The sequence below is a fragment of the Nylanderia fulva genome, unplaced genomic scaffold, assembly GCF_048542155.1.
Source record: "Nylanderia fulva isolate GAGA-0341 unplaced genomic scaffold, ASM4854215v1 Scaffold911, whole genome shotgun sequence".
NCBI classification, from domain to species: Eukaryota; Metazoa; Arthropoda; class Insecta; order Hymenoptera; family Formicidae; genus Nylanderia; species Nylanderia fulva.
Window position 1 is genome coordinate 10,001 of NW_028191039.1, and position 15,000 is coordinate 25,000.

General features: G+C 51.4%; 1 non-coding gene and 2 pseudogenes across 1 annotated transcript; all 3 read right to left on the reverse strand.

The window, feature by feature from the left end:
• LOC146719614 (large subunit ribosomal RNA) overlaps window positions 1-1,430 on the reverse strand; it is a 4,844-nt pseudogene extending 3,414 nt beyond the window's left edge.
• Window positions 1,431-2,467: 1,037 nt separating this feature from the next.
• Window positions 2,468-2,622, reverse strand: LOC146719615 (5.8S ribosomal RNA). Its single transcript, XR_014926459.1, has one exon. It is a non-coding gene; the product is annotated as a 5.8S ribosomal RNA (ribosomal RNA).
• Window positions 2,623-3,436: 814 nt separating this feature from the next.
• On the reverse strand, window positions 3,437-5,278 carry LOC146719616 (small subunit ribosomal RNA; annotated as a pseudogene).
• Window positions 5,279-15,000: the final 9,722 nt, after the last annotated feature.

Sequence of the window (15,000 nt, forward strand, 5' to 3'; positions counted from 1 at the left end):
ATTCAAGAAAGCCAGAGATCTCACCCATTTAAAGTTTGAGAATAGGTTGAGGTCGTTTCGGCCCCAAGGCCTCTAATCATTCGCTTTACCAGATGAGACTCGCGCGCGTTCCGTGCGGAACGGCCGAGTGCCAGCTATCCTGAGGGAAACTTCGGAGGGAACCAGCTACTAGATGGTTCGATTAGTCTTTCGCCCCTATACCCAGTTCCGACGATCGATTTGCACGTCAGAATCGCTACGGACCTCCATCAGGGTTTCCCCTGACTTCGTCCTGACCAGGCATAGTTCACCATCTTTCGGGTCCCAACGTGTACGCTCTGGGTGCGCCTCTTCTCGCGATGAGAACGAGACGCCCCGGGAGTGCGAGGCCGCATCGCGACGCGGCCCATCCTCCCTAGGTCGACGCCCAGGGCCGACCTTCACTTTCATTACGCCTTTAGGTCTCGCGACAAGTCCCAATGACTCGCGTACATGTTAGACTCCTTGGTCCGTGTTTCAAGACGGGTCCTAAGAGTACCCAAAGCAGTAGCGTCGCCGACCGGTATCGGTCTCCCGCGAGACCGCGGGAGACGTTCGCAGTCCTGTCGAAGGTGTACCGTACTGTAACCAACAGCGGGCCAGGACCGGGGACGGCGCAAAGTCCGTAACCTCCGAGTACCGTGGCGCGCGCTTGCGACGGTCTCGACGCACCGTGAATAGTGCGGCCTGATACCTTGCGCGTACCGCCGAGCAGCCGGCCGGGCGACCGAGGGTTTTGTCGCGTGCCGTTTTAAACCGGCGACGCGACAGACACCGCACCCGGGCCGTAGACCGACACCCAGCGGGTCGCGACGTTCTACTTGGGGAGAGAAGTGCACGACGGACGAGCGCCGGACATCGGCGCACGGTAGCGTGCCCGCGCGTGAGCCGCAAGGACTCCGCGGGACATCGCCGACCGACGCGAAGCCAGCGCCGCTGACGATGAATCTCTCCGTTCGATCTTTTGGGTTTCTTAGGTTTACCCCTGAACGGTTTCACGTACTTTTGAACTCTCTCTTCAAAGTTCTTTTCAACTTTCCCTCACGGTACTTGTTCGCTATCGGTCTCGTGGTCGTATTTAGCCTTAGATGGAGTTTACCACCCACTTAGAGCTGCACTCTCAAGCAACCCGACTCTAAGGAGAGATCCTCCCGAGGCGCGCACCGGTCGCTACGGGCCTGGCACCCTCTACGGGTAAGTGGCCCCATTCAAGATGGACTTGGACGCGACGCGGCACCTCGGGATAAGCGGATCCTCCCAAACACCACATTTCCCTGCGGCGGAACCGCGGGATTCGGTGCTGGGCTCTTTCCTGTTCGCTCGCCGCTACTAAGGACATCCTGGTTAGTTTCTTTTCCTCCGCTTAATAATATGCTTAAATTCAGCGGGTAATCTCGCCTGCTCTGAGGTCGTCGCATAGTGAGTTTTCGTAGCCGTTTGCCTCCTCCGCGTCGCTCATCGTCGTCTCTCCTCTATAATATATATTATAAGAGGGAGAGAGAGAGAGCGTCGAACGAGAGAGCAGCAGCGGCAGCACACGAAATACGCGAGAAGGCAAATCGCCGGGGCGCTAACCGCACACACACTCGTTGGTGGTAATGGAGACGATATATCGCGGGGTTCGAGATTCTCGGCTCTCCCTTCTCTTTTATATACGAAATTCGGGCGGAATCGATTCGACGAGTACACGACGCGGCGCGCCGGTCCCCTTTTTTCGCTTTACGAAAATTTCGTGGACTCGGACACGCGGTCGGGCTCGCGATTCAAAACCCTTCTCCGTAAAGAGGTAAAGGATTATGAATGCTCTCTCCGCCGGACGACGACGCGCCGTATATTTCTCCGTAATACCGTTATGTGTGCGGGCAAGGGCGCCTCGGCATAAGACGCGCGAGCGCTATCGCACCGAGAGACGCGGCACAGAGTGCGAGAGCAGTCCGGTCAGTCTGTGTGATGTACGGAGAGGAAAGGCGGTGAGACAAGCGCTACCTACTTTCGGGAGACAACGACGCACGCGCCGCTCTAGGGAAAGCGGTGTCATTCACTGTCCTGACCCTTTTTTGGCCGTTTGTTGCTCCCTTCGCGCGCGCTCTTACTCTCATCCCATTTCTCCTCGGCTCTCGCGTACACACACGACTTGGATACACAAACACGCTCCCCCCTCTTAATTCGCGCAGCATTCTCTGGGCGCGCGTTCGCCAACGTTTTACACGCTTGTGCGCTTCTCCTCCTCATTATTATTATTATTTCGGTGTGTCATTTCAGACGACGCCAGGATTTGCACCGCGGCCGGTCGGCGCGGCACAGACACATCGGGCGAACGTCCAACGATCGCTCGTACGCCCATTGTAAGCGTTGCACAGGGCACAGGCGACGCGCGCGCCATTCTCTGGTCGCCCGCGTCGTGGCCGTTGCGCGCTTTTCGGGCGCAAGCAGTTTAGGGGTACTAAAACGACCCTCAGCCAGGCGTGGTCCGGGAATTGTATCCGTGGACCGCAATGTGCGTTCGAAATGTCGATGTTCATGTGTCCTGCAGTTCACAAGTTGACGCGCAATTAGCTGCGTTCTTCATCGACCCACGAGCCAAGTGATCCACCGTTCAGGGTAATCGTTCGAAATTTTTGCGTTCGCGAAGAAACGCGCTTCTCGTTCAACCATCGTGGTCTCTTCTCTCGGACGAGAGAGAGAGAGAGAGAATAATCGTGGTGGCTCTTGATCAGCCTGTCCGCGCGCGTCCGAGGACGCGCGCGGACCGCCGCTTCCCGCCAGGGAAGGCTACGGCACAAAGATAGAGTTGTGTGTTTCTCGTTCGGAGCGTCTCTCCCGCAACGGGAGAGCCGGGGCGGAAGCTCTTTGAAGAAACCGTCGGACCGACACAGTTGACAGATTGGTCGAAATATCATCGATCCCTTCTCTGTGTTATATATATATATTATAATAATATATGGGGGTCCTCTCGCTCGGCACTCGCGGTCGCACACCGTGTGTTCTCGGCACGCTGACCGCTGCCCCGCGACAACGGGGAGGGCGCGCGTCGACGAACGTCGTGGGTGCTGCACACACGCGTGCGCGGGCAATAGGTTACCACCGGTTCGCGCTCAACGCCGAATCGACGCTCTGTGTGTGTGTGTGGCCGGAGAATGGCACACACACGAGCGTGATCGCGAAGCGTCTCGCTCCGAATCGTCGTCGAACCACCGCCGGGCGCGCTGCTCTGCTTGCCGACTACTTCGGTCAGAGAGGCGCGACGGCGTCCGTCGTTATATCAAAACACAACACAAATTCCGTCAAATCCGTTATTTTCTTTATCTCTGAGAGCGCCTTTTCAGCGCGTCCATTCAGTCGCCGACTGCTGCGAGCGCGCGTCTCTCCCAAAAGAGAGGACTCTCGACGCAGAGCAGGACCTCGGAACGTTAATGATCCTTCCGCAGGTTCACCTACGGAAACCTTGTTACGACTTTTACTTCCTCTAAATGATCAAGTTTGGTCATCTTCCCGGCAACATCGGCAATGCCGAGACATTGCCGCGCACCAGTCCGAAGACCTCACTAAATCATTCAATCGGTAGTAGCGACGGGCGGTGTGTACAAAGGGCAGGGACGTAATCAACGCGAGCTTATGACTCGCGCTTACTGGGAATTCCTCGTTCATGGGGAACAATTGCAAGCCCCAATCCCTAGCACGAAGGAGGTTCAGCGGGTTACCCGGGCCTTTCGGCCAGGGAACACACGCTGATTCCTTCAGTGTAGCGCGCGTGCGGCCCAGAAAATCTAAGGGCATCACAGACCTGTTATTGCTCAATCTCGTGCGGCTAGAAGCCGCCTGTCCCTCTAAGAAGATTTGTTTGTACGTTGGTAGTAAAAACCCGCCAGCCAAAGCCGGGGGCCTTCGCAATACCATAAGGTACGCTTATTTAGCAGGCTAGAGTCTCAGTTCGTTATCGGAATTAACCAGACAAATCGCTCCACCAACTAAGAACGGCCATGCACCACCACCACACCGAATCAAGAAAGAGCTATCAATCTGTCAATCCTTCCGGTGTCTGGGCCTGGTGAAGTTTCCCGTGTTGAGTCAAATTAAGCCGCAGGCTCCACTCCTGGTGGTGCCCTTCCGTCAATTCCTTTAAGTTTCAGCTTTGCAACCATACTTCCCCCGGAACCCAAAAGCTTGGTTTCCCGGAAGCTGCCCGCCGAGTCATCGGAGGAACTTCGGCGGATCGCTAGCTGGCATCGTTTATGGTTAGAACTAGGGCGGTATCTGACCGCCTTCGAACCTCTAACTTTCGTTCTTGATTAATGAAAACATTTTTGGCAAATGCTTTCGCTTCTGTCGTCTTGCGACGATCCAAGAATTTCACCTCTAACGTCGCAATACGAATGCCCCCATCTGTCCCCTATTAATCATTACCTCGGGGTTCCGAAAACCAACAAAATAGATCCGAGGTCCTATTCCATTTATTCCATGCACGCAGTATTCAGGCGAAGGTAGCCTGCTTTAAGCACTCTAATTTGTTCAAAGTAAACGTACCGGCCCGACTCGACACTCAGTAAAGAGCACCGCGACGGGATATTAGTTGGGCCGCTCCTCGCGAGGCTAAGCCCACCGGTAGGACGTCCCACATAACGCCAGTTAAACACCGCGAGCGGTGAACCGACGGTGTGCGACACAGATTCAACTACGAGCTTTTTAACCGCAACAACTTTATATACGCTATTGGAGCTGGAATTACCGCGGCTGCTGGCACCAGACTTGCCCTCCAATGGATCCTCGTTAAAGGATTTAAAGTGTACTCATTCCGATTACGGGGCCTCGGATGAGTCCCGTATCGTTATTTTTCGTCACTACCTCCCCGTGCCGGGAGTGGGTAATTTGCGCGCCTGCTGCCTTCCTTGGATGTGGTAGCCGTTTCTCAGGCTCCCCTCTCCGGAATCGAACCCTGATTCCCCGTTACCCGTTATGGAACTTTAATCTTAGGCTGAATTTCAGAAGACCTTGCGTGAGTTTTAGTAAACATTCACAATTGAAGCGTCTAGTGAACGACAAAGTTGTAGGTGTGTACTGCATAGATCTTGTACAGGCACGTCACATAAGGAACTCTCGTGGATTATAGTCTGAGGTTGAATTGTAGAAAAACTTATTTTATTCAGTACAGAATCCAAAGGCGCAGTTGTGGTTAGGAACTGTGTCGAGTTTGTTGTAGCAGTTACAACAGAAGTACACGCAAAAGTCTGGGGAGGCTTAATTAATTTTAATGATACCAGTTTAGGTTTCACAGCTGAAAAATAAAACTATTAATATAGTACAAATTTATGCAATTTAAATTATCTTAGAATAAATCATTTAATCTATCTCTTAGAATTTATTTTTAGTTAATTAAGTAAAATATAAAAAGATTATGAGTATTTAAGTAATCAGACATCATATATAAAATTCTTACCTGAATACTTAAAAGAAGTTTCCATTGTGAAATATCAAGACAGTAACGGCGTAGCCGAATAATAAAAGCGAGGTTATTGATCTTCCCGACTCTTGAGCAGTGGATACTGTTTACAGTACAAGCTTCACACGCATGCGCGATAAAATAGCCCCACAATGCACCACCTTCTGAGGTGAGGCAAAATAGAGCGTGCTCCTAATTGCTCCTTAGAGTATGCTCTAACGTGACGCGAACATCTAGTCGCCATCTTGTTTCCGGTGACACGAACGTATTGGAGCGCATTGGAGTGAGAAGGAGCATGTTAGGGCATGCGACGCGAACACACCTTCGAAGTCATGCCGGCGGGGGTTATGCCCCTGGTAGGTTCAACCTTGCCGGATGAGTTTGGAAGGAGAGGACAGACTAAGAATGCACCAAACGTCTTAAGCCAAGGTGTAAGGCAACGTGCCGATGGCTGCTTGGCCACGAAGACGTGAAACAGCGCGGTCGCAAACGTTCCCTCTGGGGTACCTGCCGACCCCCCAGAGTAGCTAGGCTTGGTGATATCATGGAGGCTCTGAATCACTTGATACTTGTTCCTACCATACTCGTGGGATGAAAAATGGAGAAAAATGAAAAAACTAAAAATACACTCAAACCAAAGTTAACGATGAAACACAAACCCGGAGATAAAGAACAGGACCCGTTCAAGAGAAGGGAGTCTATTCCCAGATCACCACCACCATCGGCGAAAATAATAACTGGAGGAATAAATAGGCCTTGCTTTAGCGCTTTGCTTGAACAAGGTGAGGAGGCATACGACTCTCCGGCTGAAAAAAAACGACAAAACGCCCCAGTTCAAAAAATACCAGAGAAACTGATGATAATGATGTATTTATTTTTCCTGAACCTGTTCAAAAAAGCAGTGCGAATAGTGTGGAAAGAGAGAAACTGGAACAAAAAGGCTCACCGAAAGTTGAAAAGGACGACAAGGAAGTTACGCTAGAAGAAGTGAGATCTGAAAGAGTAGCTCTAGAAGAGTTTCTCTTTAATGAAAACTGTTCGCGAACGCGCTGCGTGAACAAAGGATCGCGCTGCAACAAAGGCTGAGTCACTTTTTGTAAAAACAAAGACTTTAATAATATCACACACGTATTGACAAAATACTATAACAACTATACAAAACCTTAATTATCTTTACAGTGAAATCGGAATCAAAAATCAAAGTGCGGAATAGCGGCGGTCGTCAACGAACTTTTTGCGTTATCTGATAAGCGGTTTGCGATATGTTTTTTCACGACGGAAACAGCGATAAAGCTGGCAAGCGGGGTGAGAGCTCCTCATTTATAATTTCCGGAGCGGAGCCCACCTTCGTGTGACGCGCCAATATTTTGCGTCTTTTTAAAGTTGCGCGAGGTGACCTGAGCGTATTACGCGTAATTGGCCGCTGTCAAATTTGACAGAACAACGGCTGTTAGAAAGCATGCGCGAGCTGGCAATCACGATGATTATTTGGCGAAACGAGGCGCCCGTGAGAAGCCGCGCTATGCTCAAGAAAATATAATTATTCGGCGGAACGGTTGCGACACCGTTAATTGTTTATATTTCGAGCGTGTTTTTATACGACAGGATAATTTGTGTCGCGATATGTTTTCCAGAAAAAAACATATAAAAAACGATAATGCCTGTTGACTTGCGATCGGAAAGCGAATATTCTAGAATATCCCATTTAAAATATATATTTTATTACACAAGTAGTTTCTATTATGCGTTTTCAAACATTCCCGCCCCGCCTTGTCGCACAGTGACAACATATTGTGGGTATTTCGGTCGCGGAATCGCAAGTCGATTAGTGATCGATGGTGGGGCAGGCGCGCCGGCGCGGCGAGGTTCACGTGATGATCGCGTGTAAAGTGAATCGATCAGCTGAGCCGCGGAAACACGTGGTGATCACGTGTTGCGAATCGATCAGCTGAAACGGCGAAAGTATGTGGCAGATGTGAACGGCGAGTGGACCGATGCAGTGAGCGGTGAAAACGAGACAAGTGTTATAGTGAGGTGGTGAGTGAAAATGAGTGAAGCGTGACAGTTGATATGGTGCATGACGTGATGATCGTGTAGTGAGTGATGCTATGCGTCAACGTGCGGTGTAGGAACGTCGTTCACGCCCGGAAGAAACACGAGCTTGACGAGTGGGCGCATCGAGCTCGGACGTGGCCGTTCGGATCGTCACTACGCGTGTAACTCCATCGTCCCCCGGGATGCAAACGCGATATGCGAGCGAGGGGCCATCGGTTTCGGGGGGGTTGATCTCGGACGCGAACGAGGCGAGATCGCCGACGTGGGGTGCAGGTGCATCCTTGAGCCACTTGGTGCGTGGGGCGAGTCCGTGCATGTATTCGGATGACCATCGCTTGCCAGAAGTGATCCTCATCCGCTGCAGATGACGCCAACGTGACAAGGTGGACACCGTCTGCTCTGTCAATGACGGTTCTGACAAGGCGAGGAGTCGGTGTCCCGATGAGGAAGTGACCGGGGGTCAGCGCCGAAAACGTCCTCTGGATCATCTGAGAGTGCCTGCAACGGACGTGAGTTTAAGACAGGCTTCAATTTGTGCAAGGAGTGTGATCAACTCCTCGAACGTGAGGGTGGTCGCGCCGATCACCCGACGGAGGTGGAACTTGGTTCGACTTTTACGGCGGCCTCCCATAAACCACCAAAATGCGGGGGCCGCTGGCGGGTTGAAGTGCCAGCGGATTCTTGAGCGGTGGCGGCAAGGATGACACTTTGACCTTCGGCTGTCGCTTGCGTTGAAGAGACCTCGCAGCGTCCGATCTGCTCCGATGAAAAGTCGTGCCACAAGTTCGCTGTAGATCTCAGCACACAGGCCCCCTGCGGGAGACGAAGCGGCGCAGAGCGGCGTGAAGGCCTCCGAGGTGTAGTCCTGAGACGACTTCTAAGTGAACGGCCTTTGACCAGAAGCAGACGAAGACTGCGATGTGTACCCCTTGTGCGCACGGTGTCCACGCCCCTTGCTGGTCCGGAGGAGGATTTGGTCACGCGTAGTCCAAGCCGGTGCTGGTAACGGTCGAGTTGGCGTTACTCGCTCCCCGAGGAAGGTTACCCATCGGAGGCTGTGGTGTGCGGCGCGCGCCTCGAGTGCAGGTTATGCATCGGTGTAAGCTGCTGTTTGACGGTAGTCCTTCCTCGAGGCACCCAGAAGCGCAGGCGGAGCAGGCCGAGAGTCAGTTTGCACACCTCCGTGCAGCGTCCCGTCGGTGGCAGGAATCGATCACCAGCCGAGTCAACCATGATGCCGCCGGGATGATCATTGGATGTTTCTCGTCGAGTGTGGTAGCTGAGCATGTTTGAGTACGTCCTCCCGACGCGCAGCACGCCTTGATCATCGAGGACCGGACTCAACATCGCTAGGTGGCTTCGTGGTGGGCTAGTGCGTCCAGCAGAAGCCGCAGCTACGTCCGTAGGAAGTGGAGCGCCTGCACCACTCGCAGCCATCGAAATAAGGCGACGTCCAGCTCGTCCGGATGCAATAGACGGCCAGGTATGGCGTCACGTCTCGCCTTATTGAGCCATCGCCGACACCATGCCGTAACCCGCAGCAGCCTGTGCAGCGTCTGGAATAGGAGGAGGAGGGTCAGGTTCTGCCGAGACCGGTGCCTTTGATTACCAGACCGGTGGCTCGCTGCTCCGGGAGGTCATCCTCTGGGACGTCGATGTTTGAAACCCGGCCATGCAGTCTCGTTCCCTGAGAGCCAGGTAGGGTCCTGTCCACCACAACTCATGATTGATAATTCAGCAGGAGTACAACCGCGCGATGCGCAATCTGCAGATTCTCTCGTCCAGCGACGTGTCTCCTTGAAGCGTCTGGAAGACAGGGTCTGGATCTGAGATACTCGGTTGGCGACGAAGGTTTTCCAACGAGTGCTGTGTCCGCGGATTCCAATGAAGTGTGACCCCTTTGAATCTGACCACAGATGCACCGGCGTCGTTGTCAAACCGAGAGTAGCGCGCACGTGGAGCATGAGCGTGGTAAGTAGAGTGCTGCACAGACGTTCCAAGCGATGGTAACGACACCTGCTTGACAGGCGCGACCTTCGATTTTCGCCATCAATAGGTTGATTGACGTTTTTTCTGTTGCAGCGTTGCGGATGTACACCACGGCGGCGTATCCTCGCTCTGAAGCGTCGGCAAACCCATGGAGCTGCAGTTGCGAATGGTCGTCCCGGTGTTGAGCAGCAGCGAGTTACACGAATGTTATCCATAGAGGAAGCTGATCCAACAACTGCCTCCAGCGGTTGTGCGTCTCTGATCAGGCAGCGGAGAGTCCCAATCCAGCCGTTGAAGCCACGTCGTCTGGATCAGGATTTTGGCTCTGATGACGACAGGCGCGAGCCAAACCATCGGAATCAAAGAGCCGAGCCGTTTCGGCTAGAACTCGTCGCTTTGTGAGATCAGTGACTGGACGTGGACGAATTGAGAAGGAGAACCCAATCGCCTTGAGGATGCCATCGGAGGCCCAGGGTAGCGTGACTCTCTTCTTCCCATGAGTGCGGCCCACGTTGCAGCTGATGTTTCTGGTGGAATTCCTGTGAGCACCTGAGGATCGTTGGCGGCCCACTTTCTCAAAGGAAATCCGCCCGCCGTGCAAAGACTCCGTAGTTTCCTGCTGAAGGTCGATAGCATCTTCCAAGCTATCGGCGCCGGTGACCACGTCGTCGACGTAGCAGTCGTGTCGCAGTGCCTTGACTCCGCGTGGATATCGTGCCTCTTCGTCTGCTGCGAGTTTGATGAAGAGTCCTGATGGCGAGGAAGGGTGCACACGCTAGCCCATAGGTCACGGTCCTCAGCTCGTCCTCGTGGACGTCGTCAGAGCTGTTGTGTGGCGCCACAGGATAGTTTGCAGGCGACAGTCCTCCGGATGCACGAGGATTTGTCGGTACATTTTCTCGATGTCCGTGACGAGCACGAACCGATGCCAACGCCAACGAAAGTAGGACGTCAGCGAGTGCTGGCAAGAGATTGGCTCCAGTGAGGAGGTGTGCGTTCAGCGACTCTCCGGACCGTGTGCGCTGGGAGCCGTTGAACACGACCCTGAGCTTTCGTGGTCGTGCTTGACTCCTTGAGGACCCCGTGATGCGGTAAGTAACACCTGGGGCTGCCAAGTTGTTGTAAATTGTAGCTAACCTTCTCCATATGTTGTAGGGTTCCCGTATTCCTCCATGAAGTCTCAGATAGAGGTCACCGAAACGACGATCTCGTGCTCCTTTCCGCTCCATGGCATCCAGTAGGCGTTCAGCAGGTCGACGAGTCTCGCTGAGCGATGTCGGCGGCGGTGAAGTAAATGGCAGCCTCACCATGTATCGTCCACTGGACGTGCGTGTGACCGTGCGCACGTAGATGTCCTCGCATCTGGCTTCATCGGCGGTAGCGGTGTCCCAGCCACTGGCTCGTGTTCCTGCTCCCAGAAGCGTCGAACCATGTCAGCGAGGTCGTGGTCTGCGGTGCACTGGAACGTGCTGCGATGTCCTTCGGTTGCTACTGCATCGTAGCCCCCGGACAGGATCCATCCTAAGCTCGTCTGTTGGGCGATCGGCATCCGTGATCCGCCCTTGCGAAGACCTTCCTCGAGGATCAATGCGTAAACTTCTGCTCCAAGAAGTAACTCCGCAGGATCGTCGTCCAGGAAGCGCGGGTCGGCCAGTCCGAAGTCCTTGGATGTGAGGCCAGCTACGATCTTCGCGTTGAGAGGTGCCTTGCTGCAATGAGATGCGAGGCAGCACAAAAGCAACCACGCGGAGCTCGACATTGGTCACGTCAGATGTGATGTCTAGCGTGACCTTGCCACGCGCTGATCCAGAGCGAGTCCCTCCGATGCCAAAGATGGACAGATCTGTTGAAGCTCGAGGCAGCCGAAGACGCTGAGCCAGTGCCCTCAGAGATGATGGACACCTCGGAGCACTGGTCTATCAAGACTCGAACCTCGTGTGGTGATCCGTAGCGATCAGCGATCTTGACGCGAGCGGTTGCGAGGAGGACGGCCTTGTGTGTTTCAGTTTGCCGTGCCGTGGCCAGTGTGGTGGCAAGTGAAGTGGCCTCAGCAGATGGTGTTGATGTGGCTGCCCCCGTGCAGCATGGTGTGGTGTCCGCGCGTTGCACGTGAGGCAGTTCCTTTTTGACTGACACCGTGCTAGGAAATGATTGCCTAGGCAGTTGAAGCACAGTCGGTTGGCCTCCACGAACGTTTTCCGCTCAACCGCGGTCTTGGCCTTGAAGCCCTTGCACGTCATCAGTGTATGGTTTTCACGGCACAGTACAACACTGAGGTGAATCTGTGCCTTGGTGCTTCGTGACGTGCGCTTTGACGAATCGTGATGTCTCTCCAGATCCCTTTGTGACACTCCTCGGTCGTGCGGCGTTGAGTGTCAAGATCCGTCGACTAATGAAGTCGAGAAGTGCCTCGTTCCGTGGTGGTTCGGGTGGGGTCTGAAGTGGTTGACTCCCATTCGAGACGAGTGCGTGCGTCGAACAATTCGACGACCATGTGGTTGAACAGATCCATCCCGTGCGAGTTGATAGGACGTCCGATGCTCTTCCTGTGCGTTGACTGCGGCGGTGACAGCGTTGTGAATGCGGCTCAGCTCCTCGGCGGTATCTCCCTTCATCTTTGGCACGGCGGTAAACGTGGCAAGTTGGAGCGGATCAACTCTCTTTTGTTATTGTAGTGCTTGTCCAAGATTGCCCAAGCGCGATCGTAGTTGTCACTCGTGACAGGTAGTGACTTTATCAACTTTTCAGCCGGACCTGTCAGACACGAGCGGAGGTGATGAAGGCGCTCAATGTTCGAGATTGAATTGCTGCTCAACGACTGACAGGAAGAGATCGCGAAAGGATGGCCAGTCAGCGTAGGCGCCAGAGAACGGCGGCAACTTGATGCGCGGCAGCGAAGACTTTGATGCGACGTCGACGGATGGAGACACGTTCGGCTTCCGAAAATGTTCGGTATAACTATCTAAAGTACTGCGTTGTGCAACGTACAGATTTTCCGTATCGCCATGTAACTCCGACTTGTAGTAATCGCTCTCGCAAAATTTTTCTTTCAGAGCCGCTCGAATGAGATCATGCTGTGTCTCGAATTTCGTCCACAGCTGATCTAAGATTCTGGTGCGTGTGGATACGGCACTGGCGGTGATGTTGGTGGTGCCCAGCTTCTTCAAATATTCCACGGAACGTGAAATGCGGACCTGGATCTCACGTTGACAGTCGATCAACGTGTTCACATCCATGGTGAACTAAGAGCGCCCACGAACTACACGAAGTCACGTTCACAAACTTGCGGGTGCCGGCGAGAAGTCTCCGGCTCGAAGGACCAGAAATATGTTCGCGAACGCGCTGCGTGAACAAAGGATCGCGCTGCACAAAGGCTGAGTCACTTTTTTGTAAAACAAAGACTTTAATAATATCACACACGTATTGACAAAATACTATAACAACTTATTACAAAACCTTAATTATCTTTACAGTGAAATCGGAATCAAAAATCAAAGTGCGGAATAGCGGCGGTCGTCAACGAATTTTGCGGTTTATCTGATAAGCGGTTTGCGATATGTTTTCACGACGGAAAAGCGATAAAGCTGGCAAGCGGGGTGAGAGCTCCTCATTATAATTTCCGGAGCGGAGCCCACCTTCGTGTGACGCGCCAATAATTTTGCGTCTTTTTAAAGTTGCGCGAGGTGACCTGAGCGTATTACGCGTAATTGGCCGCTGTCAAATTTGACAGAACAACGGCTGTTAGAAAGCATGCGCGAGCTGGCAATCACGATGATTATTGGCGAAACGAGGCGCCCGTGAGAAGCCGCGCATGCTCAAGAAAAATATAATTATTCGGCGGAACGGTTTGCGACACCGTTAATTGTTTATATTTCGAGCGTGTTTTTATACGACAGGATAATTTGTGTCGCGATATGTTTTCCAGAAAAAACATATAAAAAACGATATGCCTGTTGACTTTGCGATCGGAAGCGAATATTCTAAAATATTCCATTTAAAAATATAATATTTTATTACACAAGTAGTTTTCTATTATGCGTTCAAACAAAAACAATAAAATCATAAGAATACAATTAAGTTCATATTGTCTAAGTGGGTGCTACTAGAAGGGAAATTACAAGAGAGTATCGTTGAGAGAGAAAATTAAAGTGTACTTACCTGGCATCGAAAAATTCTATCAGTTCGATGTCCTATGTTCAAGTGGCGTTCACTCCATGGTCCGGAACAGCAGCATCTGAAACAGAAAAAAAAGAAATTATCCAACGTACAACACTAAAAAGCGGATTCAAGACTAATTCTTCGGTAATGATTGTTAAGCCTTTAAATGAAAAGGACAATTTAACGTGTGAGGATGTCAAAGAAAAACTTACAAAGAAAATGAATCCGTTAATTAAAGAAATAAGGATTAAAAGAATGAGAAAGGTGGGAGACAGAGGCATTCTAGTGGAAACGGAAGGTGGAAACGAAATTAAAAAAGATCCAGCAGATAATAGAAGACAATGAATGCGGGCTGAAAACAGAGCTTGCCTAAGAAAACTGGACCCAGTATGATAGTATATGACGTAGAAAAGTCGGTCACAAAGGAGCAGTTTATGGAACAATTTTGGTCTAAGAATGTTGGAAAACTTGGAATCGCCAAGCAGGAAAATGAAAGCAGGGTTAAATACAGATACAACACATTTGTTAAAACCAGAAATACTAATAACTGGGTAATAGAGGTGACAGGAGAGATAAGAAGAAAACTCTTGGAGCAAGAACGACTATATATTGACTGGAGATCATACAAGGTTAATGATTACTTAGCCTTGACTAGGTGCTTCCGTTGTCTAGGCTTAAGCCACAGTGTTAAACACTGCAAGGAAAAGACCCCCACTTGTGGACACTGTGGGGGGGGGGCGGGCCATATAAGCACCAATTGCTCAGAGAGAGAGAGAAATCTGCAGTCTGCGCTAATTGTACAAGAGCTAAAAGGAAAGACACACATCATACTGTAAGTGACAAGAGATGCCCGGAGTATCTAAGAGTAACTGAAATCGTAAAGAATAAAATAGATTATACATAATGATAAAATTCTTTCAAATAAATGTTGGCCGTTCGCAGACGGCATCATACGAATTAAGATTAAAAGTAGAGGAACAAGGCATTGATGTGTGTCTGATACAAGAACCATACGTATTCCAAGGACAAGTCAAAGGCTGCGCTTCACTTGGTGCAAGAGTTGTTCAAAGTAATAAGGTGACAGATACAAAAGCTGCTATAGTTGTATATAATCAGGAAATAACTGTCACAAAAATCGAACAGTTTACGGACGAACATATAGCTTGCGCACATATAATACATAATGAAGTAAACTTATATTTGGTATCAGTTTATTGTCAATTTTCCATGGAGCTAAACTATTTTATTAATAAGTTGGAGACTATAATAGAAACGTTCAAAAGCCACGACATGATCATATCAATGGACTCCAATGCTCACTCCAAAACTTGGTACTGCAAAGA